The 23,922-nt window shown below is 42.8% G+C and overlaps 2 non-coding genes across 2 annotated transcripts; one reads left to right on the top strand and one right to left on the bottom strand.

Moving 5' to 3' along the window:
- Window positions 1-1,750: 1,750 nt before the first annotated feature.
- On the bottom strand, window positions 1,751-1,825 carry Trnas-cga (transfer RNA serine (anticodon CGA)). The gene has a single exon. It is a non-coding gene; the product is annotated as a tRNA-Ser (tRNA).
- A 95-nt stretch (window positions 1,826-1,920) lies between these two features.
- Window positions 1,921-1,995, top strand: Trnas-cga (transfer RNA serine (anticodon CGA)). Its single transcript has one exon. It is a non-coding gene; the product is annotated as a tRNA-Ser (tRNA).
- The last annotated feature ends 21,927 nt before the right edge of the window (window positions 1,996-23,922 follow it).

Raw genomic sequence — 23,922 nt, forward strand, 5'->3', positions numbered from 1 at the left:
TCAAATCTGCATTGAAGTATCAGATATGAACAAAATTACCAACTGAGGATATTCTGTGGCTCCCAGTCCAGTAAATAGTGTCATTTGGAAAATGAACACCTCTCTTCAAATGATCTGCTTAATGTCATCCATTGCAATCTATCAACATAAAGTATTCTTTACATGTGACATTTCAAAGATAAAAATCTCGGAACATACTTGACATTATAGGTTTAAAACTTGTGACGCTATCGTTGTTGTCGGAAAGTCGTGTTGTTTATACATAACGTGCAAGATAAAAGTGGTCCCGCTTCGTAAACAAAACACTGTGATTTTAGTGTTTACATCCCCTCTTGATCTTCGGATCACTTGACAGGTGTTGTTAAGTGTCGCTCTTCAGTTGTTGCTTGTTGCTTGAGAGTGCTGTGACCGTTTTTGCCGTTATCTGATTTTTCGAGTACAATATACGGTATTCTCCTTATAGCATAAGCTTATATCTGCACTGAGTCATTTACGAGGCCTATTGAGGTTTTATTGTGACCAAATCCCGGACTTCACGATTTTTGCGAAAAAGGTATGTTCCGAATTTTATGACAAAAAGGCATACCAGAGGTGATGTCTCTCATTCTAAGCGTAACGATAAGCCGTCAGTTCGAACCATCGAAGGGGTCATAAACATTATGCAAAACATTTGCATTACCCCAAAAAAATGATTTCAGGTGTCTTTCTCAACAGATACTTTTTGAAGTGCTGTATATCTTTTTACCTTGTTTGCTTCAGTTCTTACTCTTGAATTCTCACCGTATTTTATGCGCTATACCTACACTTTCAGCTGATAAGAGAAAGAGGCATAAGGCCGACGGACTACTATTCCCGCAACGGAGATACTTAGCGCCAATTTCTGCTCCGATTTTGCTACAGCATGGAGCTATCCCCTGAGCAAGACAATCACAGTTATGATTTTGCAGAAAACGCGGGAATTTGCCCGCCAAGACTGCCTGGGAACACAAGTCATTCACATGCCTCACTGGTAGCCCGCTAGAAAGTGTTTTCACGAAGTTTCAGCGAAGCTACGGATCTAGCCCAGCCGCTCCGTCATGCCCCTGTGGGCGTGTTGCCCCTGCTCTTATGACAATGTTGGCGTCTAGAAAGCATCAACTCGACTCCCTCACAGCCGTCACCTTAACCCTTTCCTGATCAGCAGAACCCGCCTGTCACCGGACCACCTGGGTGACGAGAGAGACTGCGTGGGAAGCCCGCATCTGAAGGAATAGCAACTTTCCACTTCATGCAATTAGAGAGGAAATTCGAATTGCTCAGAGTAAGATATAAATATGAGAGGGGGCTCATGCCACCTCTCATAATGCACCGTTCAAAGTATTGGACATAAGTAGAGAAAAAGGGAAACGGCATGGGAGCAAAAAACAAGCTAGCCTGCAGTCTGTATCAAAGCAACCATTTCCTCTGTCAAAAGAAACATTAAATGACCTGAAATCTTTGATGCCATTCATAAGTAGCAGTGGCAGGATGTACTACGCCACTTTCGTCAATACTTTGGCATGCACCTCCGATGGGGATGATGACACTATTGTGAGTTCGAAGACGGGGAGAACTAGTGTTTGTTTTAACTGACCTAGCATCATTCTTTATCTCATAAAGTTCTAATTTATAACTTCTAATGTATGTGTACAAACAAGTTGTAATCAGAATGAGATTTTCACTCTGCAGCAGAGTGTGCGCTGATATGAAACTTCCTGGCAGATTAAAACTGTGCGCCCGACCGAGACTCGAACTCGGGACCTTTGCCTTTCGCGGGCAAGTGCTCTACCAACTGAGCTACCGAAGCACGACTCACGCCCGGTACTCACAGCTTTACTTCTGCCAGTACCTCGTCTCCTACCTTCCAAAGTTTGGAAGCAGTGAGTACCGGGTGTGAGTCGTGCTTCGGTAGCTCAGTTGGTAGAGCACTTGCCCGCGAAAGGCAAAGGTCCCGAGTTCGAGTCTCGGTCGGGCGCACAGTTTTAATCTGCCAGGAAGTTTCAAGTTGTAATCAGTTACACAATCACTTAAAACTAGTAATAACTAAACCGTTTTTACATGTTGTATCTGCATTGTTTCTTGAACAGTTTGAAAGTATCATCTGCATGTTGTACATGAAATATTACCACAAAATAAAAGAAACCTAGACATACAGTATTGTAATTGTGTGTTCATTCCTCTTACATAATGTTCTAATACTTTCTAAAATGAGTATATATGGGCCACAATCTACATAAAATAATAAAATGAAAGAAAAAATGTTAGTACAGCAATTTGTTGCAGTTTAATTCTATTGAGAATTGCGCAGCAAAACTTCAATCAGCCGTAGCTGAAAATGGAGATTTTGGACATTTGCCTTTTTAGCACCAAGCCACAGATATATCTATCAATTAATGACATCCACCTCTCTCTCCACATACACCACTGCTGGCGGCTCATGTCCAACTGCCCAGTGCTACGCGCTGTTCACATCCAACTGCCCGACACTACAATAGCGAATATTCCAACAATGAGTCCAACCAGCCACATACTGCACACAGCGCAATAAGCGATTTTCTTACAGAGCACTACGTGGCGTCACCGACATAAAAATCTGAACAGCCTACTTACACAGTAATAAGACTTCGTAATAGGAACTTTAGATTGCAAGATTCGACGTCTAAAACGCAAATGTGTATGTAATTGCACGCTGATGGCTCCCAGTCTTCGTCCGCAAACCAATCGCTTTGTATTGCAGTGAAATAACTGAAAGACTAACTCTATATGCATCAATATTATAAAAATATTGACCATTTCCAGCCACACAGAAACAGCAATCAGCTTACATAATTATTATTACTCAATTATTTTTAACAATATGGAACATGAAATTACAGAAGCGACACTATCATTTTCAAAGATATACGCTACATTTTGATCTCTGATACGTCGAGATATATGTTAATTTGTTGCAATGCTGTATGTTTTGTAGATATTGCTTCCCACATCCTTGTTCCATTCGTGAATGGCGTGTGGGACGAATGAAAATCGGTATCCCTCCCTAGTAGCTCTAGTTTCTCCGATATTTTCGCTGTTCTGATTTCGCAGCTCGTAGTTACAAAGACGGAAGTCTTGTTACCCTACTCTTTCCGGAACGCACACTCTCCGAATTTCAAAAGTAAATGATGGGCCATTTTTATCTGTCTGTCTGTCTCTCTCTCTCTCTCTTCTATTAAATTAACGTCGTTAGGTTCTCAGAAAGTGAGCAATACACAACCGTTTGTTGAAGAAATGTTCGGTAAACCACTTCTTTCTCAGGTACTGTAAATTACGTTTCCTCAAGATTCTTCAAGTGACTCTGCTTTTGCAGAGTGTATGTGTCATATGTTCAATACACAATCAGTTACTATGGATGGTTACTTCTTGATATTTTACGACACTTAGTGTTTTCAGAGGATTTTCGCTAACAGTGTAATATAACAGTAGTGTAATTAGCCTCTTTCAGCCGAATATGTTAGATTCCCAGAATGAAATTTTCACTCTAGAGCGGAGCGTGCGCTGATATGAAACTTCATGGCAGATTAAAACTGTGTGCAGGATCGAGCCTTGAATATGGAACCTTTGCTTTTCGAGCACTTTCCCGCGGGTCTTGGTCTGACACTCAGTTTTAATCTGCCAGGAAGTTTCATGTCAAATTTACTTACGTTCCAGCTATTAGGCTCTGCACAAGTCATCGACAAACTGCAGGTCCTTCTGCAAACCGGATACAGTCTTCCAGCGTTAGTGGACACTTGTATTTTTCGATTACCCTGTAAGCTTATTTCGTTGTCAATTGCTATTGCACAGAAGTCGGACACTCCTAAGAACAACATATTGACTTCTGGCAGCAATGAAATACTGAATCCAGTCATAATCTGCTCTCCTACTTAGTAAGCACATTTTTGTTCGCTTGAACCTGAACCTTTCCAAAACAAAAGTAATGTCCTGTTGGAGAGGTGAAAGTCAAGGACAGTCTACTAGAAGAGGTCAGTGAATATGTCTACCTTGGCCAGATTATAAATATGAAGGGAGACATAAGGCCAGAAATCTATCGACGCATCAAGCTTGGCTGGCAAGCATTTCGGACGAATTCAAAAGTATTCAGATCAAAAATGCCAGTAAATCTAAAGAAAACAGTATTTGATCAATGCATTCTTCTTGTGAAGACGTATGGCTGCGAGACATGGACACTGAACTCATTTAGAAAAGGGAAACTTAGGACAGCACAGAGTGCCATGGAGAGATCAATGCTGGGCTATACAAGAAAGGACAGGAAAAGGGCAGATGACATCCGGCCTGTGACGAAGGTTAATGACATCTTAGAGAGAGTAGGTTCCTTGAAATGGCAGTGGGCTGGCCACGTCGTAAGAAGAAAAGACAACAGATGGACGAAGCTAGTACTGGAGTGGAGTCCGATGAAGCACCGGAGGCCTAGAGGAAGATCACCAGACAGATGGGGCAAAGACATCAAGAAGATCGCTGGTAACACCTGGCAGAGAACTGCCGAAGACCGTCCCACTTGGAGAAGACTTCTGAAAGCCTAGCTGAATCCACGACTCGAAGAGCCCACATCATCTAACGATTGAATTGGCTGATGATGATGGTGAAACCACTCTGAGGAACTGTATGAAATGCCTTCCCGAAGTGAAGGAGCACGGCATCGGGGGAGGATAGTGTTGCCTACGGCGCTTTTATAACTCAGGACGAGCAGAGAGCGCTCAGTTCTGTAGGACCCATCCTGGATGAATCTCTGCTGATTTTTCATTTTACAACAATGTCATATTACCTAAGCAGAAATCTGGTTCCATAATTCTGCAACAGACTGACTTCAGGAAAAAAAGGCATATAATTACAGTATGTCCATCTGTCTTACTATCTTTCCTAACAACGGAAGTGACCTGTGCTTTCCTTCTGTCACTAGGTACCGGGTTGTAATAATTAAAGTGTAATTACTCACGGAAGTCCGATGTGGATTGCAATAATCACACGGCAGCAAACTTTTATAGATATGCTTATGCGTTAATGTGGGACAAATCTACGCTGCTAAGAAACTTGTTCCAGTTTCGGCCAGCAGGTACAAATCTGACGATGTACCTCATCGAAGTCTCCGGTGATAGTATTGAACCAATTTGTAAGCAGTATTTATTAATATAGTCAAAATTATGCCTTTCTCACTTGTTTGAGCTTTCCGCCCACGTTCCGTTGTTAATCGAATAAAAATGGGCACATTTATTTATGTCGTTTTTTGCATTAACGGCGCCAGATTTGTACCTGGTGGCCATAAATTGAACTAATTTTTTCAGCGTAAATCCGTTCCCCATTGATGCAATGGAATATCTGCCAAATTTCGCCACCATATGATAAATACAGCCCACACTTGAGCTCTGCACTTTATAATCGCCCACAACGTCCTGTGGTTGCAGAAAGCTGAAATAAATTAGTGGTGATCTCGTGAATCGAAACTGGTTGTACAACAAAGAGGTCCATTAGCAACTGTCGGTGTATGTTTCTAACACGACTGCCTTAAATTACACTACTGGCCATTAAAACTGCTACACCAAGAAGAAATGCAGATGATAAACGGGTATTCACTGGACAAATATATTATACTAGAACTGACATGTGATTACATTTTCACGCAGTTTGGGTGCATAGATCCTTAGAAATCAGTACCCAGAACAACCACCTCTAGCCGTAATAACGGCCTTCATACGCCTGGGTATTGAGCTTGAATGACGTGTATAGGTACAGCTGCCCATGCAGCTTCAACATGATACCACAGTTCATCAAGAGTAGTGACTGGCGTATTGTGTCGAGCCAGTTGCTCGGCCACCATTGACCAGACGTTTTCAATCGGTAAGAGATCTGGAGAATGTGCTGGCCAGGGCATCAGTGGAACATTTTCTGTATCCAGAAAGGACCGTACAGGACCTGTAATATGCAGTCGTGCATTATCCTGCTGAAATGTAGGGTTTGACAGGGATCGAATGAAGGGTAGAGCCATGGGTCGTAACACATCTGAAATGTAACGTCCACTGTTCAAAGTGCCGTCAATGCGAACAAGAGGTGACCGAGACGAGTAACCAATGACACCCCATACCATCACGCCGGGTGATACGCCAGTATGGCGATGACGAATACTCGCTTCCAATGTGCGTTCACCGCGATGTTGCCAAACACGGGCGCGACCATCATGATGCTGTAAACAGAACCTGGATTCATCCGAAAAAAATGACGTTTTGCCATTCGTGCACCCAGGTTCGCCGTTGAGTACACCATCGCAGGAGCTCCTGTCTGTGATGCAACGACAAGGGTAACCGCAGCCATGGCCTCCGAGCTGATAGTCCATGCTGCTGCAAACGTCATCGAACTGTTCGTGCAGATGGTTGTTGTCTTGTAGACGTCCCCATCTGTTGACTCAGGGATCGAGACGTGGCTGCACGATCCGTTACAGCAATGCGGATAAGATGCCTGTCACCTCGACTGCTAGTGATATGAGGTCGTTGGGATCCAGCACGGCGTTCCGTATTACCCTCCTGCGCCCACCGATTCCACATTCTGCTAACAGTCATTGGATCTCGACCAACGCGAGCAGCAATGTCGCGATGCGGTTAACCGCAATCGCGATAGTCTACAATCCGACCTTTATCAAAGTTGGAAACGTGATGTTACGCATTTCTTCTCCTTACACGAGGCATCACAACAACGTTTCACCAGGCAATGCCGGTCAACTGCTGTTAGTGCTTGAGAAATCAGTCGGAAACATTCCTCATGTCAGCACGTTGTAGGTGTCGCCACCGGCGCTAACCTTGTGTGAATGCTCTGAAAAGGTAATCATTTGCATATCACAGCATCTTCTCCCTGTTGGTTAATTTCCGCGTCTGTAACACGTCATCTTCGTGGTGCAGCAACTTTAATGTCCAGTAGTGTATGTTAGCAACAGGCTTGCAAGACGGCTAACAGTGGAACAACGCAGTGCAGTGGTTGCCAGCAGGAGCCTCCTGACACTGCGGACGCCCTGGGGGCGGGCCACGTACAGCGAAGCGTGTTCAGCCGTCAGTGCTGCCAATGCCGCCGGCTGCGCCTGTGGCAGCGCTAATTGGGCGAACGTGGGGGCACAGATTTACCGCAGTCTGCCGACGGCCAGTCACGCGTGACGGCGGCATAACAAACGGTCCGCCCACGCGTCCAAGCGCTCTCTCACATCACCGAGGTCAGTACATCAGTAACGCCAACAGCGCACGAATTCACAGGGGCCGAATCTCGAACCAATCTCAGCCAGAACCTCAGTTATCGAGAGCTTCCCTTCAAATAATAGCACATAAATAATAGAAATTAAAGGGTTGTACATACACAATTTAAATTTTTGTACGTTAATTTTGGTACGTCAGTTAGTCAGGATTCATTGTAAGTTTAGGGATTAAGTTTACATGTTTAATCATACAAGAGAACTGTTAGTAACGTCCCCGCGTAGAGGAGTCACTTAAGTGAAGGAATGGGTATTTATTTTAATTTTTTACTTATAACCGATTAAAAATGAGAAATATCAATTAGCCATAGAAGCAGAGCTAAACTTTTTCGTTTTTAAATAACCTTTTTTAAAAAAAAATGTAAGAGCAATTTTTATTCGTAAAAATTTCATTGGTTTTAAGTAGTGTTTTATTATAGAAAACGGGAGAAGCGATCAGTGCTTCTTTAAGAACAATACCGACAGAAACGAGCAACAGACACGTGACATCAGGCAGTAATGTCCCTGTCGGCGTGTGTCGAGGCTTCAGGCAGGTACATGTAGTCTCCAAGAGTTGCCCCCACCTGATCTATACGGTAGTCTCTCGCTGTCCTCGCCTGACATCCGTTGTGTTGTAGAATGACACTAACTGTAGTGCGGAAATATATTTACGAAGTAGCGTAGCAATGAGGCACGATGCGTCGTTTGCTTAAAAAGTTAAAGATATTTGTCTACCATTTCTGTGAAATAATGACAGAGGAAGGAAATTATGGTAAAACAAATAAATTAAAAAATTAACAACAGTTCATTCAAAGTGTGCAGTAAAAAATAGAAAATCTGATCTCCTGCCTATGCTTGAGGAATATTCCTGTATTTGCCCGTAGATCTTGAAAACAGATACGTTAACACGAAAAACAGGGTCCTTCAATTCCACTTTTTACTCTTTAGCACTGACTATTCGTAGCGCCGAAATAAAGGTATGATACCCGATTACAACATGATTTTTAAGCAGTGTTTCAGAAAATTAGAATCAATGGGTTAAAACTTTCGATTTTTTGCAGGATCAACCACCTACCACGTTTCTAGAAAAGCATCGAACTGCGGACGCACTAAGCTTTTTTTTCATTTCCTATTTAATGAAATATTTTGATTTTATGTATCCAGAAACTGACTGAGACAAATTTTTCAATCTTTGTTCTACTTCTACGTTTATAATACGAAAAAATACCGATAAAAAATCGGAAATCTGTTATTTTAGAAACCGACTTTTTTAAACGGTTTTAATTCTTAGATTAAACTGGCGTGAAAGAAAGCGATATAACCGAAAATCGGTTATTTCAGTTATAACGGCCACCCATGACCGAAAGTTCCGGTTTCATGGCATTACTTCTTAGTTCATTAATCCAAATTCGCAAAATGGAGGCTGATAAGAAGCAACAGCTGTACGTTTCAATGTGGCTAGGCTTCTATGATAAGGCAGCCCTCCCCTAGGATGTTAGAATGTAGGAAGGCGCCCTTACGCCGGTAAAGTGAAGTATGTTTCCGCAATGTAGGTGTGTCTTGCTGAAGTTGTTCCTATCGCAGTGATGCTCTATGGTCTTATTTAAAACAGAAATAAAACGTCCTGCTGTTTTCCTGCGACGCACACCGTGTTTAACGAGTGAGAAGTGGCAGTAAAAATTGAGTTTTCCACTCTCTGATGAATATTCTTCATCGATAATATATTGCTTCAAATTTCGTACTGAGAACAGATTGTCAATTCAACGCTTTCATTTAAAAGCTTAGTTGTAAAATTGGTCTTTAACGGACAAACAGTCTTCTAAGACTGCCCAAGAAGGCGGACAACTTTCAAGTGACGCCTGTGCTCTGCATTGATAACGCCGTTTCTCCTTGTCCCCCCCCCCCCCCCCCTCCTTACACAGAAGTTGGCAACAAGGTGTAGTTACAAATAGTTCCTTCTTCTATAGTGGTTGGTTACAGGCACCGCTGCCATAAAATCTAGACTGTAGCAGCAGAAGAAAGCCATTTGGTCAACTTCTGGCTAAATTTACCTTCTATGAATGAAAACACTGGGGGGGGGTTCGGTGATGATTTGGGCAGCCATATCGTTGTATCCCAATAGCCCCGTGATTCCTGTACAAGGCCGCATTACGGTCAAGGTTTATGTGACCATTTTGGCTTAACAAGTCCATCACTGGGTACAATGTTTGCTCCACAGTCATGGGGCACTGTTCCGAAATGCCACGCGGGGTGGCCGTGCGGTCTTGGGCGCCTTACCACGGTTCTCGCGGCTTCCCCCGTCGGAGGTTCGAGTCCTCTCTGGGGCATGGGTGTGTGTGTTGTTCTTAGCGTAAGTTAGTTTAAGTTAGACTAAGTAGTGAGTGAGCCTAGGGACCGATGATCTCAGCAGTTTGGTCCCATTGATCTTTCCACAAATTTACCTTTTTCCAAAATGACAGGGCCCTTGTTCACAGATACTCATCATTTAGGACCGGTTTTGTGAGCAGAAGGATGAACTATTGACTCTTCTCTAATTACAACAGGCACCAGATTTCAACAGTATTTAGTATACTTTGGAGCCATGTCTGAAGGAACTTGTAGTGCTTAGGGTCGTCGTAGATTTCCGCTCATTACAGCATGAAACAAATACAAAAAAACACACATTAGCACACACATATAAGCTAGTCCTGTCAATAGCCGGCCGCGGTGGCCGTGCGGTTCTAGGCGCTCCAGTCCGGAACCGCGCTGTTGCTACGGTCGCAGGTTAGAATCCTGCCTCGGGCATGGGTGTATGTGATGTCCTTAGGTTAGTTCGGTTTAAGTAGTTCTAAGTTCTAGGGGACTGATGACCACAGCAGTTGAGTCCCATAGTGCTCAGAGCCATTTGAACCATTTTAGTCCTGTCAATAGGTCCACACTGAATTGCCCTCTCTGTTTATTGATAGCCACTGAATTGCTATTTATTTATTTAATGGGATAATAATAATTATTAAAAGGTGGCATTTTTATTTAAGCACCGTTTTTACTCTTTCGATTGTTGCGAGTCAGCGATAGTGCAATGCTGTTCGCTTTGGAGAATACACATTTTATAAGAATTACTTGGTCCAGGAAACACTTTTGCAATCACGGTTAGGATTTAGACGGTATTCGCGTAATTGTACTGATTTAAAGTTATCGCTTCCGAAAGACGCAGGTTCGATTAAACCTGTGTGCACTTTTGCGCGTATAATGAAAATATTCATAACACGTCGCGTAACAAAAAGAAACATGCGAATCACAACCGTGATCAAACGAAGAAAATATATGATAACATAAATGTTCTTCGCTGTTATTCAGGGCAGGCTCAGATTAGACCTTGCATTTTTTAGTTATAGGAAATCACAAGACGTTGCACTTTAGAGATATTTGTTTTGAATAACTTGTATTTACCTTCTCTCTCTCTCCTTTTTACAGCCTTTATACCTTCACATCGATTAAGGAACATTTCCTTCTCTACCGACCAGTACGAGAACAAACTTCAGACTCCACAAAATGTCTTGCATCGAATTATAACATGCTTAACCCTTAACAATCATATATAGTTTCGCAGTACAAACAATGCTAATTTATTCTGTGCACTAGAAAGTCATTGATACACTGAGCACAAAATTAAAATAATAAAATTATAATTACATTTTTAATGTCATGAATACTTCTTTAAATCATGAAAATAAGGTTCGACATCGTCGTAATATTAATTTTCATCATGTAACCTCCCCCTCACTTATCGACCTTAATGACAGTGAAAAATTAAACCGCGTGTACCTAATGGAAATTTGGGAAAAAGCAATCGTCACCGAAGTTAATTTGTCGGTAAAGAGGGAGGAAAGGGTTACATCTAAATGAAATGAAAAATGCAAATGAAACTGGTGGAAATTAATTTTGAAAAGGGGTAAAGTTAATGAAGAAAGTAAATGTGCGGCCGTTACGTTAACAATTAACTAGCGGTAATTAGATATTTGAGATTTGGGGGAAATTACGGTCGCCAGTCCTAAGGACAATTACTATAGTAACTGAAAAAGAAAGGTAATTACACATATAATTAGCACTAGAAGCGTGGCAACTGAAGGTTGACACGTGTAGTGTGAAAACTGAAAGTTTGTCAGAAGTAATAACTTTCGCTGCACTCTGACTTAATTTAGCAAAAGAATTAATAAAACCGGAAAACTGAAAGTTAATTTAGTGACTGAAATTAATAAGAAGCTTTCTTTCTTAAGCACATCGAAATTCAGTAAAATACGGTTAGTCTTGGACTACCTCAACAATCATTTCATAAGCTACTTGAATCTACGCAATTTAGAAATAAGAGATTTAGCTTTGAACTTGAATTAAATGATTCTGAACAATTAACAATAGTAAGATTTAGTACGTACCAAGCTGAGCTGCAGTCACAGGTAAGCTAAAATACGGTACCTAAACTCGCACTCTTAATTTGTGCTTGCGTAATCTAAATATTGCAGCCAGCTATGAATACTTAAACTGAACTTTAAAATTAAAGCAGTGAAATGGAATGATTGTACTTTAATGCTGGCATCTGAATTTCAACGACACTCGGGTTGATTTCGGAAAAGGAAGGGACCCTGCTTGGTAAAGCAATTGGGACAATGAGCAACAAAGGTTCATGCTAAGTTGCTGTAATTTTGCGAGGCAAATGGAACAATTTGAAATGCTGAGGTCTGCCATACAGTTCTAACACTTTACGTGCTTCCAGTCTTCCTTGTTGGTTGATTGAAGGTTTGAAGCCGTCGATCGAGGAGGTGGCGACAGTCACTCATTGTCGGCCGTCGCTGTTGCAGAAGCTGGATGTTGGCGCGCCTTCTTCTCAACACGGTCACCAGACGAAACGGGCTCTTGATGTGCGCCAGCTAATGCTTCCCGTCCGCGACACCATGTCAGAAACTATTAACGCAAGTCGAGCTCAATTACATGCTGCCAAACCCCCCCGAAAGCGCGGCAACTCGCGGGAGCTACACACAACACACCTGCTCCACTCGCTACTCCAGCCAGACTCCCTCTGCCCGCGCTCCACGCGGCAGACTTAACACTACCAAAGATCCTACACACTTTGATTCTTCACACGACCCATCGATGTAATCGTTCGATAGCAGTTTTCCCTAGGCAAGACCCAGCGTAAAAATACAAATAATATTTACGAAACAAACCAATTATACATCGACATAAGTGCATATATATATATATATATACTCCTGGAAATGGAAAAAAGAACACATTGACACCGGTGTGTCAGACCCACCATACTTGCTCCGGACACTGCGAGAGGGCTGTACAAGCAATGATCACACGCACGGCACAGCGGACACACCAGGAACCGCGGTGTTGGCCGTCGAATGGCGCTAGCTGCGCAGCATTTGTGCACCGCCGCCGTCAGTGTCAGCCAGTTTGCCGTGGCATACGGAGCTCCATCGCAGTCTTTAACACTAGTAGCATGCCGTGACAGCGTGGACGTGAACAGTATGTGCAGTTGACGGACTTTGAGCGAGGGCGTATAGTGGGCATGCGGGAGGCCGGGTGGACGTACCGCCGAATTGCTCAACACGTGGGGCGTGATGTCTCCACAGTACATCGATGTTGTCGCCAGTGGTCGGCGGAAGGTGCACGTGCCCGTCGACCTGGGACCGGACCGCAGCGACGCACGGATGCACGCCAAGACCGTAGGATCCTACGCAGTGCCGTAGGGGACCGCACCGCCACTTCCCAGCAAATTAGGGACACTGTTGCTCCTGGGGTATCAGCGAGGACCATTCGCAACCGTCTCCATGAAGCTGGGCTACGGTCCCGCACACCGTTAGGCCGTCTTCCGCTCACGCCCCAACATCGTGCAGCCCGCCTCCACTGGTGTCGCGACAGGCGTGAATGGAGGGACGAATGGAGACGTGTCGTCGTCAGCGATGAGAGTCGCTTCTGCCTTGGTGCCAATGATGGTCGTATGCGTGTTTGGCGCCGTGCAGGTGAGCGCCACAATCAGGACTGCATACGACCGATGCACACAGGGCCTACACCCGGCATCATGGTGTGGGGAGTGATCTCCTACACTGGCCGTACACCACTGGTGATCGTCGAGGGGACACTGAATAGTGCACGGTACATCCAAACCGTCATTGAACCCATCGTTCTACCATTCCTAGACCGGCAAGGGAGCTTGCTGTTCCAACAGGGCAATGCACGTCCGCATGTATCCCGTGCCACCCAACGTGGCCAAGGTGTAAGTCAACTACCCTGGCCAGCAAGATCTCCGGATCTGTCCCCCATTGAGCATGTTTGGGACTGGATGAAGCGTCGTCTCACACGGTCTGCATGTCCAGCACGAACGCTGGTCCAACTGAGGCGGCAGGTGGAAATGGCATGGCAAGCCGTTCCACAGGACTACATCCAGCATCTCTACGATCGTCTCCATGGGAGAATAGCAGCCTGCATTGCTGCGAAAGGCGGATATACACTGTACTAGTGCCGACATTGTGCATGCTCTGTTGCCTGTGTCTATGTGCCTGTGGTTCTGTCAGTGTGATCATGTGATGTATCTGACCCCAGGAATGTGTCAATAAAGTTTCCCCTTCCTGGGACAATGAATTCACGGTGTTCTTATTTCAATTTCCAGGAGTGTATATATATATACAAACAGTGAAACAATTACAATATATAAAGAGACAGAAATGTCATATCTTGAGGTAACAAAACAAGGAAAAAAAATAATAGTACAATAGATGGAAATAGGAGGATATGCATTTCCGGCGTTACAATCGTTGTAGCACTACAAACTTTGCACTGTTTTTCGTAAAACACAGGTACTGCGATATCCTACTTAGTTGCCCATACCAGGCAGTGACTTTCAGTTAAAAATGTTCTCCCCTGTAATGGGAATTACCATAATGCGTGTACTAATACAGGTTCTGACGTTGGAACGACGACATATGGAAGTTTGGAACTAGCCGCGAACCGTGCACCTATAGCCGAAGTGGTTAAGGCGACTGCTCACGTGAAGCTGTAAATCCACATTCTAGTCCCCATCCCGGTCCGAAACCAATTTTCATTGTCGTCTTTCCTCTGTACAAACAGCTGATAGTTATTTGTATTCGCACTGTGAACACATTTTATGTCTTACTTAACGGGTATAGTCACCGCTGAGCCTGTTCTTTTGGACACGCATGCGTGTCCAAAAAACACTGCATCGTTCTTCTTAATAACACAGACACTACTACATCGTATTTATCCACGGATACTGGGCAGTGAATTTCAATTTAAAACGTCCTTCCCTAGGGGAACCACATAATATGTGTACGAGTACAGGCTGCAATGCAGGAACAATAAGACATGTAAGTTTCGGTCTGGGCATGATTAATGAACAGATAGCCAAGGTGGTTAAGGCGACCGGGAACACAGACATTGTGTACATGTTATGTTTTACATCAAAATTTTTGCATCATTTCCAGAATACAGGCATGAACCGCCCACCACGAGAGACCCGCCACTTTTCGATGTCATCCCCAATGGCATGCAAATTAAGGAGATCCCAACTGCTTCCGAGCAATATTTACAGTGCTCGGGTATTTGTTATAACAACAAATTAATTTGTTGCTAACCAAAAGTTTTCAGCCGATCTGAAGACAACAGACATGCGTTATGACTAACGTAGCCCTCACACACCCACGCGCATTCGTACGTATACACACACACACACTCTCTCACACACACACACACACAGACACACAGCAGCAGCAACAGGAGCATAACATCAATAATTGCTCAGTGCACTCAAGCACAAAAAAAGCAAATTACAATTGCCCCAAATGATCAGAAGATGTCACACAACAGCATAACATCTGTAAGAAATACAGTTTTCAAAAGTACCTGCAATCTGTATCAACCACTCCATGCGTCTGCTTTCCGTTGATCATCGAAATAAGATACTTTGACAGTATGGAAAAATCATCCTAGAGCGTAGTCTGCAAAAGAAATTGTTGGTCGAGTGGCACACACATCTGGAGATAGGTACAAAGTCACGCTGGTAAAATGGTTGCACCACATTTATGTCTGCGCTTTACGCCGCATGTGTAGCACTCATCTGATGTGTGTGTCCTTGCAGTTGTGGTAGGGTCATTCGAGCAACATCCATTGACATGGAAATAATGCTCGTGAAGAAAAAAAATAGTAAACAGGCCGTGAATGATTACATAGCTTTTACGTCTGCTGTATGTACTTCGAGCAGTATATTCCCCATTATATCTCAGTGCACGAGTATTTGTTATAACAAGAAATTAATTTGTTATCATCCCCAAAAGTATTCGAACAATCTGACAGTGTGAAAAAGTCTGTAAGTACTTTAATGCATGAAGTATTTGTAGTACTTATCAGCCATGCATTGTTGCTTAACACTCGGAGAGTGAGAAGCAGAGTAAGACGATCTGATATAAAAACGACGTCACGTAAGGAGAGAGCGAGACAGAGGGTCAGAGACACTTATGCCTGTATTGCGGTATCTGTTGCCTGTGTATCACTAGCCTTTTGGAAGAAAGTCCGTTGTTTACATGGATATGTCTTCCCTTTATTATGTTACAAATAAGTGGGCACCTAATCACTTAACATCCTTATTCCATCACTTAACCTTTTGTACATGACTGAAACGAGTTAATGTGAGTTTTCGGGGAAGTAGTCAGTAGTACTTAGCTGATGCAGTTTTGTCTGCTCCTACAGTTGTACCAATAGCGTTAGAGTAAGTAAAAAGGTAGTGAGGTCTAACTTGCTCATCAGAGCACACAAAAGAGTTAGATTGGCAGTAGCTAAGACGTCCACGTCTTTGGTGTGCCCCTCCACCACCACCCACCCACACTCTCCCCAATCAGAGGGGTAGCGGAAGCGGCACACTGGGGTTGAAAGGGTTACTGATTGGCACATAAAGTAACTATACCAAAACTCATTACTGAATCAAAATGCACACTCTTGGTTCTCATGATTTAATTTCACAAGTTTAACCTACATTTTTAGAATGAACACTACCATACCGGCCTGGGAAACCAAGTCCCCTTTGGTTCTACCACAGACAAGAATGTCAGTTGATCCATGCCCACGTTATTGTTACAAGAACTCAAAAAATGATATGAAGCTTCACACGAAATATAACCCCACTCTAACTAATGTGATTTCCTATGGTTCCAAATGAAATTGCAATGAAATGACTAAAATTCCGCACTTCAAATGTTTCAAATCATGCTTGGGCTACCTTTAGATCAGTCCGTAATTCATGCAGTCCCAACCCAAACACTAACACTTTCAGCCCTAGTGTGCTGCTATCCCTGGGAAGGGGCGGGGGTGTTAGGGGGGGAGAGGGGGTTAGCGGAGGGGGGGGGGACGCAGCACCAAAGATGTTGACATCTTAGCTGACAGCCTAACACTTTCGTGTGTTGCTGTACTAGCCCTGATGACAAAACTAGACCTCTCCACCTTACTACCACCTAATGCTTTGGGCGAAACTCGAAGAGTAGACGAAATCGCATCAGTTAAAAGCTACTGGCTACTCTTACGAGCAGTCATATTCACTCGATTTAGTCATGCAAACAGTTTAAACGATGAAACAAGAATCAAGAATATGGGAGTGATTCAGTTGCACATTTATTTTTAACATAATAAAGGAAAGAAAAGGCATATCCATCCTCCTTCCAGGAGTTTGTGCGTGTAAGACGGATCTGATGGAGCCCTCTCACCCTGTCAGAAAATTCCTAAACAAATCTCCTGTGGTCTAAGTAGTTGAATGAGTAGTCTTACCTATGAGTCTAGTTTAACGAGTAGTCTTAGCTATATGACGTTATTATTTATGTCAAACCATCTTACTCTGCTTCTCACTCCTCGAATGGGGAAGAAATGACACATGATTGATAAATACTACAGGCACTTTAAGTACTACAGTACTTACCGACGTTGTCTTTTCCTGACATCATCAAACCGTTCGCATACTTTAGGGGTTGTTAATAAATTGTGTACAATAAATGCACTTGCCCTGAGTTACAATAGGGAACACATTGTTCTAAGTACATACTTTAAACATGATCAGTGTGTAACAGTTTACTTCCTGTTTACTAGTTTTTCTTGAAGAGCATTATTTGCACGTCAGGTGACTGTTGCTGAAACGACCTCACCTCACGTGCAAGGAAATACACAGCAGATGAGTGCTATACATGTGGTGAGAAGCGCGAACACATTACTGTGCTTCATGAGAAACAGCGTGTGACAACATGCATGCAAATTATATGCTCAAAAAGTACATGCAGAAGAGATCAGATTATGTTACTCCACTATTCACCACAGAGCAGTGGCCTCGAAAGGGTAATATATACTGCAGGTACTTTTGAGCGCTGTACTGCTTAATGACGCTGCAGTGGTGAATTCAGTCGTCCGATCGTTTGGTTCAAAAATGGTTCAAATGGCTCTGAGCACTATGGGACTTAACTTCTGTGGTCATCAGTCCCCTAGAACTTAGAACTACTTAAACCTAACTAAGCTAAGGACATCACACACATCCATGCCCGAGGCAGGATTCGAACCTGCGACCGTAGCAGTCGCGCGGTTCCGGACTGCGCGCCTAGGATCGTTTGGGGCAACAACAAATTAACGATCATTGAGCAACTACGGACATTATACTGGTGTCTCTCTGCGTTTGTATGGCGCGGGGGTGTGGGTCAGACGTCTACATTACCAAGAAGTGACGCATGCGCGACATAGTCAGATCATTCGAGTACTTTTGTGTTGTTACAACCCTCCGAGATCAGGGGTTGTAATATGTTAAAACGACAAAGAAGTATGGTTTGGGAGAGAGGCGTAACTCATGTTGCAGGGTGCAGAGAAACACCGGTAAAATGCGTCATTTACGTTATTGCATCGAAAGTACACTGTAGCCTTCCGCTGATCCCAACGATTATGTGTGTGCATGATTGGGTCAGCATCAATGCCCATGCAGGCATGTGCTGCGTCGGCGTCCGACTGCCCAGACTTGCGTTTCTTCTCACGCCACGGCTAAGTAGCTACAGCGCGTGTTGGTTGCGCCGGTTGCCGGGGACACGGCTGGCTTCTCCTTCAAGGGCAACTCGTGGATCCCATGTGCAGCCCCAAGGGGAAACAGCCGTCCGCCGTCATTGTAATTACACTTAGCAGCTCCGGCTGTCGGCCCAGGGCAGCTCGGTCAGTGACCGCAAACAGCTCTGCACCCAGGAGACCACGGCTTCACACCCTGGTCCCGCCCCTGCGGACGGCAGCTCGCATTCCGCCGGGCAGAGAGCGAGGGCTAGCAGCCCTCTCATTCCTTGCGTCGGTGCAGCCCCGAGGTGCAGCTATGGCGCATCAATGCAGTAGAGATTGGTAGAACTTTCTTCATTCTCTCCTGATCTAGAAGCAGACAGAATGGCGACATGACACCAGATTTGAGCCTCCGGAATCACTCATTTATGTCTTTGCCCTTCGCCTCTGCTGTAGTTTTTCTGGAGGGGACAATAGTCTATAATAATTACAACGTAAGCTTTCCTCATCCCGCTTCTGCCCCAAGACACAGGTCACTAGCCGCTGTTGTAACTGCAATGATGGGTTGTTCACAGCATGTCTGTGACCTGCGCGGCCCTGATTACTTTACACCTGTATGCAGTGACTGCCGGGCCATGCCTTCACGCCTGTGATCGGTGTCTTAAACCTGCCTCGCAAAATCGTTTACTAAATGTAAACATTGCAAGCACCTGCCATCCGATTGGTCCCTTAACTACCACCTTCCAGCCACATCTGCTTGAAATTTACAAGTATTCCCCACATCCTCGACTGTACTTGTTTTCGGCCCAGCGTACTTCCTCGCTTGTGCTCCCCCTCAACTCCCGTAATTATAATAATTTACGTAGTGAGGAAAATCTGAATTCACCATACAGGACACACTTTGCTACCACCACATACCCGTTATCGTAACATTATTCACTAACTAAGACTTGAAAGTAATTGCTTACCTGACGAATGCCGGTCAACCAGCCTACTGACAACGGGTGTGCTGGAATGTCCGCAGGCTGTACCCTCTTGCGTCTTACCCAGAAATACAGTACTCAAAAACCAACTAGAGACACTGCGTGGGGGCTTAATTATAATGCAATAATTTTAGTAGCTTTTTGTCCGGTTACGAAGTCTCGTAACCGGTTGGCCTGACTAGTGTTAGTACGCAATCTGACTGCATAAAATAACAATAAAGAATGAAAGGAATTTACCGTTAACACAACTGATTAATTAAGTCCCCTGCAACTATGAAAGCTACGAAACAACAAAGCACAAGTGTAACTGTTCTGTGTGTGGAAGTGTGATTCAACGTACATGTATCTGGCACGATTCTTCCTCAATACGACAAGATATTTTAAACACCATTTACAATGAACTAATTGAAAAACCAGAAATATTATAATTGCACATGGAAACCAGAATTACAAGCCTAATACATGAACACGAGCCAGATGCTTTGTTGACAGAACCTGTGACCAAGAGGCACTGTCGTTGAGGAAATGTGAAATTTTTTTTTTTTTTTACCTCCATGTATACTGACGAAAAATACACTGTGATCATTGCAGCCTCTTCCTTCTATACATTACACCAACTGAACAGCATCTACTGTCTCGCCCAACAGAACAACAACTGCACACGAAATCCTCTGTACTAGTTCTGCTCTCGACATCCTCTCAACAAGAACTGCCCACGGCAACCTCTGAACTGCTACTGCCCCAGTGGAGGCGGCGGAATAATAATCTTTGGCGCAATCTCTGGCGCTGTGACTCAGTGTAGCCACCTTTCATATGCCCCTCCTCCATGGGCTAGAATTTGATCGTATTTTTGCCAGCATTGGTGGTGAAAATACCACCAAATTCGTCCAAAAAAAAATACAGACAAAAATAAAGTATGATATTAATAAGCAAATATCACATAACTAAAAATATTTTGGCTTTGCAACCTCTTTGTGATCCACCTGACCCAAATCTTCTACTAATTATGAATTATAAAATACATTTTGGTTACTTTGACCATCATTATATAAAAGAAATGCATGCATGACCTCTAACAGCCTTTAGTTTGAATAACTTGCAGTAAGTAGGTACGAGTACGGAGTGTGAATGATCACATAAGACTTTGAATGGATAAATCGTAATATTTCACAGTGTGTACACCACTTCAAAATTCATGGTAAAACAGAAGCAAACATTTGGTGTATTTTTTTTTTTTTTTTTTTTTTTTTGGTGTGTGTGTGTGTGTGTGTGTGTGTGACAAGTGTCACTTACTATATCAATTGCTCACGAAGAATGCAGTGTAATAACTGTCAATGGTCTAAACCGAGTGTTGGTATTTCATGTCGTTAGCTTCCTTCCCATTAGCTTAAATTTATACAGCTCCCATAAAACCTCCAGCTCATGTGTCTTCAATGAAGTTTCTTATACCAATGTCGTTTGTAGAATTATAGCAGTTCATTTTCTTATCTTAAAATATAAAGCACTGAGCATAAGCAAAACATACAATAGCGAGAAAATATACCAGTAGAGAACACAATGCCAACATGCGGATGTAGCACAATCCCTACAACGAGGCTCTGCCATGCGAACAATCTATAATTAATACCATAGTGTAACCTAAACTCCATGTTCGTACACAGTATATCAGCATTTCTATATACCAAATTAAAGAGTAGTTATGACAACAAAATAGAAATGTGTAAATATGCAATCCATACGCAAAGCAGCAAGTACATATCTTACATAATAAACAGGTCATTAGCATCATATCAGCATAAGCAAATAAATGTTCATATGTAATCTTAATAAGTAAACATGAAGGCGCAAGCAGATAAATCGCAAAGTATAACTTACATACATAACCATATCAGCACAACTAATCAGGTGACAAATATAATTTAAATAAATAAGCAAGGCCGGCACATAATAAAAAAAATATGACATCAGTGAAAAAGCAGAGCAGCCAAGCGATGCATAATATACATAAGTAACAACCCTGTTCATTTATCAGTCATTGTCAAAATCAGTTAACACAAAGTATAAATCACGTAATCGCAAGCAGTAAATTACGTATAAAGTACATACCTAAGTAGAAATATGTTACCTGAAAAATAAACTCAATTAATGGTCCAAATGGCTCTGAGCACTATGGTCATTAGTCCCCTAGAACTTAGAACTACTTAAACCTAACTAACCTAAGGACATCACACAACACCCAGTCATCACGAGGCAGGGAAATTCCCTGACCCCGCCGGGAATCGAACCCGGGAACCCGGCCGTGGGAAGCAAGAACGCTACCGCACGACCACGAGCTGCGGACAAATTCAATTAATAGTTACCTTATTAGTTTATTACTTGCTTCTTCGAAATTACATTCTTCCTGAAATTTTCTCGATAGCAAGTCCTCTTAACGACGGACACACACAGAATTTACCTGAAGTTGTTAAATATTTTATACAACTGTATCCTGAAAAAAAACTGAACGTTAATAACATAATGTACCAAGTCACTATAGCTTTATACTGAATTTAATCGGAGAAATTAGACTGTGTATTTGTTTACGGCTGTCAGTTCATTCGCACTGAGCGCTCGATCAGCTGTAGGCACGCGTGACGTAGGAAGTAATTGTTTGCGGTCAACGACTGCCTTGTGCGGCGCGCAGACTTGACTGTTGCTTTGAGAATGTGCCGCCGCCATAACACGGCGCGGTATCCTTGTATTCTCTGCGTGTTTACGTGTAACTGTTAATTTCTCAAAAGTATGTCATTCCACAAAAATTCTAACGTTCGATATATGATGTATTCCCTTAGAGCGTCGTGATTTAAGAGTTTCTACTTCGACAGTGTTATCATGAATAATTTTGCGAACACTATATGGACCGTCATAAAGCAGAAAAAATTTGCGACACAAGCCTTTTCCTTTGTGAGACAAATGATGAGACCTAATTAACCCCTTTGACCAACTGACAAGTTTTTTAAACGACCAGGACGTTAACTCCATACCTAATATAATTTGTGTACTGAGTAATGGAACAATAATAAAATTAGCAGATAATTCATATCCTTGACAAATGAAATATAAGTTGGTCTGATGTTTGCCTTCCACAGGTTTTCCAGAAATAGCTCCTCGAATTGTAGTTTTAGAAACAGGTAACACAGGACAAGCAATAGTTCTTACACTTATACGAAAAACTGATTCACTAATAACATTCAGTCGGCTCCCAGAATCTAAAACCGCAGTGTACTTATTCTTACTCACTCATACTTCAATAACAGGATGTAAAAATGCGTCTACATTATTTTCCTTTTCGTCTAACAAATTGTCTCTCATGTCTTCCATGCGTACGTAGTGTAAAGTCGTGGTGTCATTACTTTCTGAACCGTCTATATTGCTGACAGAAGCCGAAGCTACAAGTCATTGTCGATTGTTTGCGCCACGTCTTTGATTATTCGCGTCATTTCGCGGATCAATTTCTACGATTTGCACTTGTCTCTCTGAATTTCTGTCACGCGGAGGATGCCAGTTAGGTCCCTCCTGTCTGTTACATGTAAATTCTTGGTTGTGTCCGTTATTAAAATTTCTATTTTCCTGGCTATCTGCATAACAACTTCTTGTGAAATTTCGACTGTCACTTCTGAAATTATTGTTATATCTTCTACCCTGGTTATTTCTGTAGTAAGAATTTCTATTATTGTATGAATAATTTCTGTCTCGATGATACCGATTACTGTTTCCGTATGATTGATCATTCCGGTAGGAATTCCCGTTATTATAATTTTCTGTGTAATTTCTGTTAGAACATCTGGTATAGTCGTAAGGCTGGTATCTGTTGTCCTATCTGTTTCGTCTGCCATTTTCAAAATTACCGTTATAACGCCCGTTCCGATCATAATCCCTTTTCTCTGAAAATCTATTGTGGTTACCGTTACTGAAAAAATTACAAGAAGTTCCGTCGTCGTTGTCATACTCAAAGTTCTTGTAGCACAAGTCTTAAAAGTTTCAACGTCGTCTTTACATCTTCCGGCTAAAGTAATGTGTCTTATCGATTGTGGCAGCTTAGTTAAACAAATGCGAATTAATTCAGTCGGGCTATAAGGGTTGGACAGGAATTGGTTCATTCGAATCATGTCTTCAAAGTATTCTGCCGGCGTGCGGAACTCAGATTGTTTAACATTACGCTGCATAATAAGACTATGTTTGACTCTATCTTGCGTGTTTTCGGACTAATATGCCGATAGAAATGCATGACAAAAATAATTTAAATTATTACAATCTCTAATAAGTGCTCACATCCGCGTCGCCGGTTCGTTTTCTAAATATCCACACATAAATTCCAGTTTGTGAATTAGTGGCCAATTTGGTGGAAGTGCGTACATAAATTGATCTAACCATGGACATGGATGTATGTCATTCTTAGAATTGCGAAAGATCTTAAATTTCCGAACAGTTAAAAAGTGTTTCTAGTCAAAGTTTTCGCCTCGTGGCGACAAAGACCTACCGCGTCTGTCCCATTCCGAATGTCGATTATTGTCAAGTTCGCCCGCCTGTCGCTCTCTTGTTGCATCTCGTAAATGAAATAAATTCTTTTCTTCA

This window comes from Schistocerca serialis, chromosome 4, assembly GCF_023864345.2.
Source record: "Schistocerca serialis cubense isolate TAMUIC-IGC-003099 chromosome 4, iqSchSeri2.2, whole genome shotgun sequence".
NCBI classification, from domain to species: domain Eukaryota; kingdom Metazoa; phylum Arthropoda; class Insecta; order Orthoptera; family Acrididae; genus Schistocerca; species Schistocerca serialis.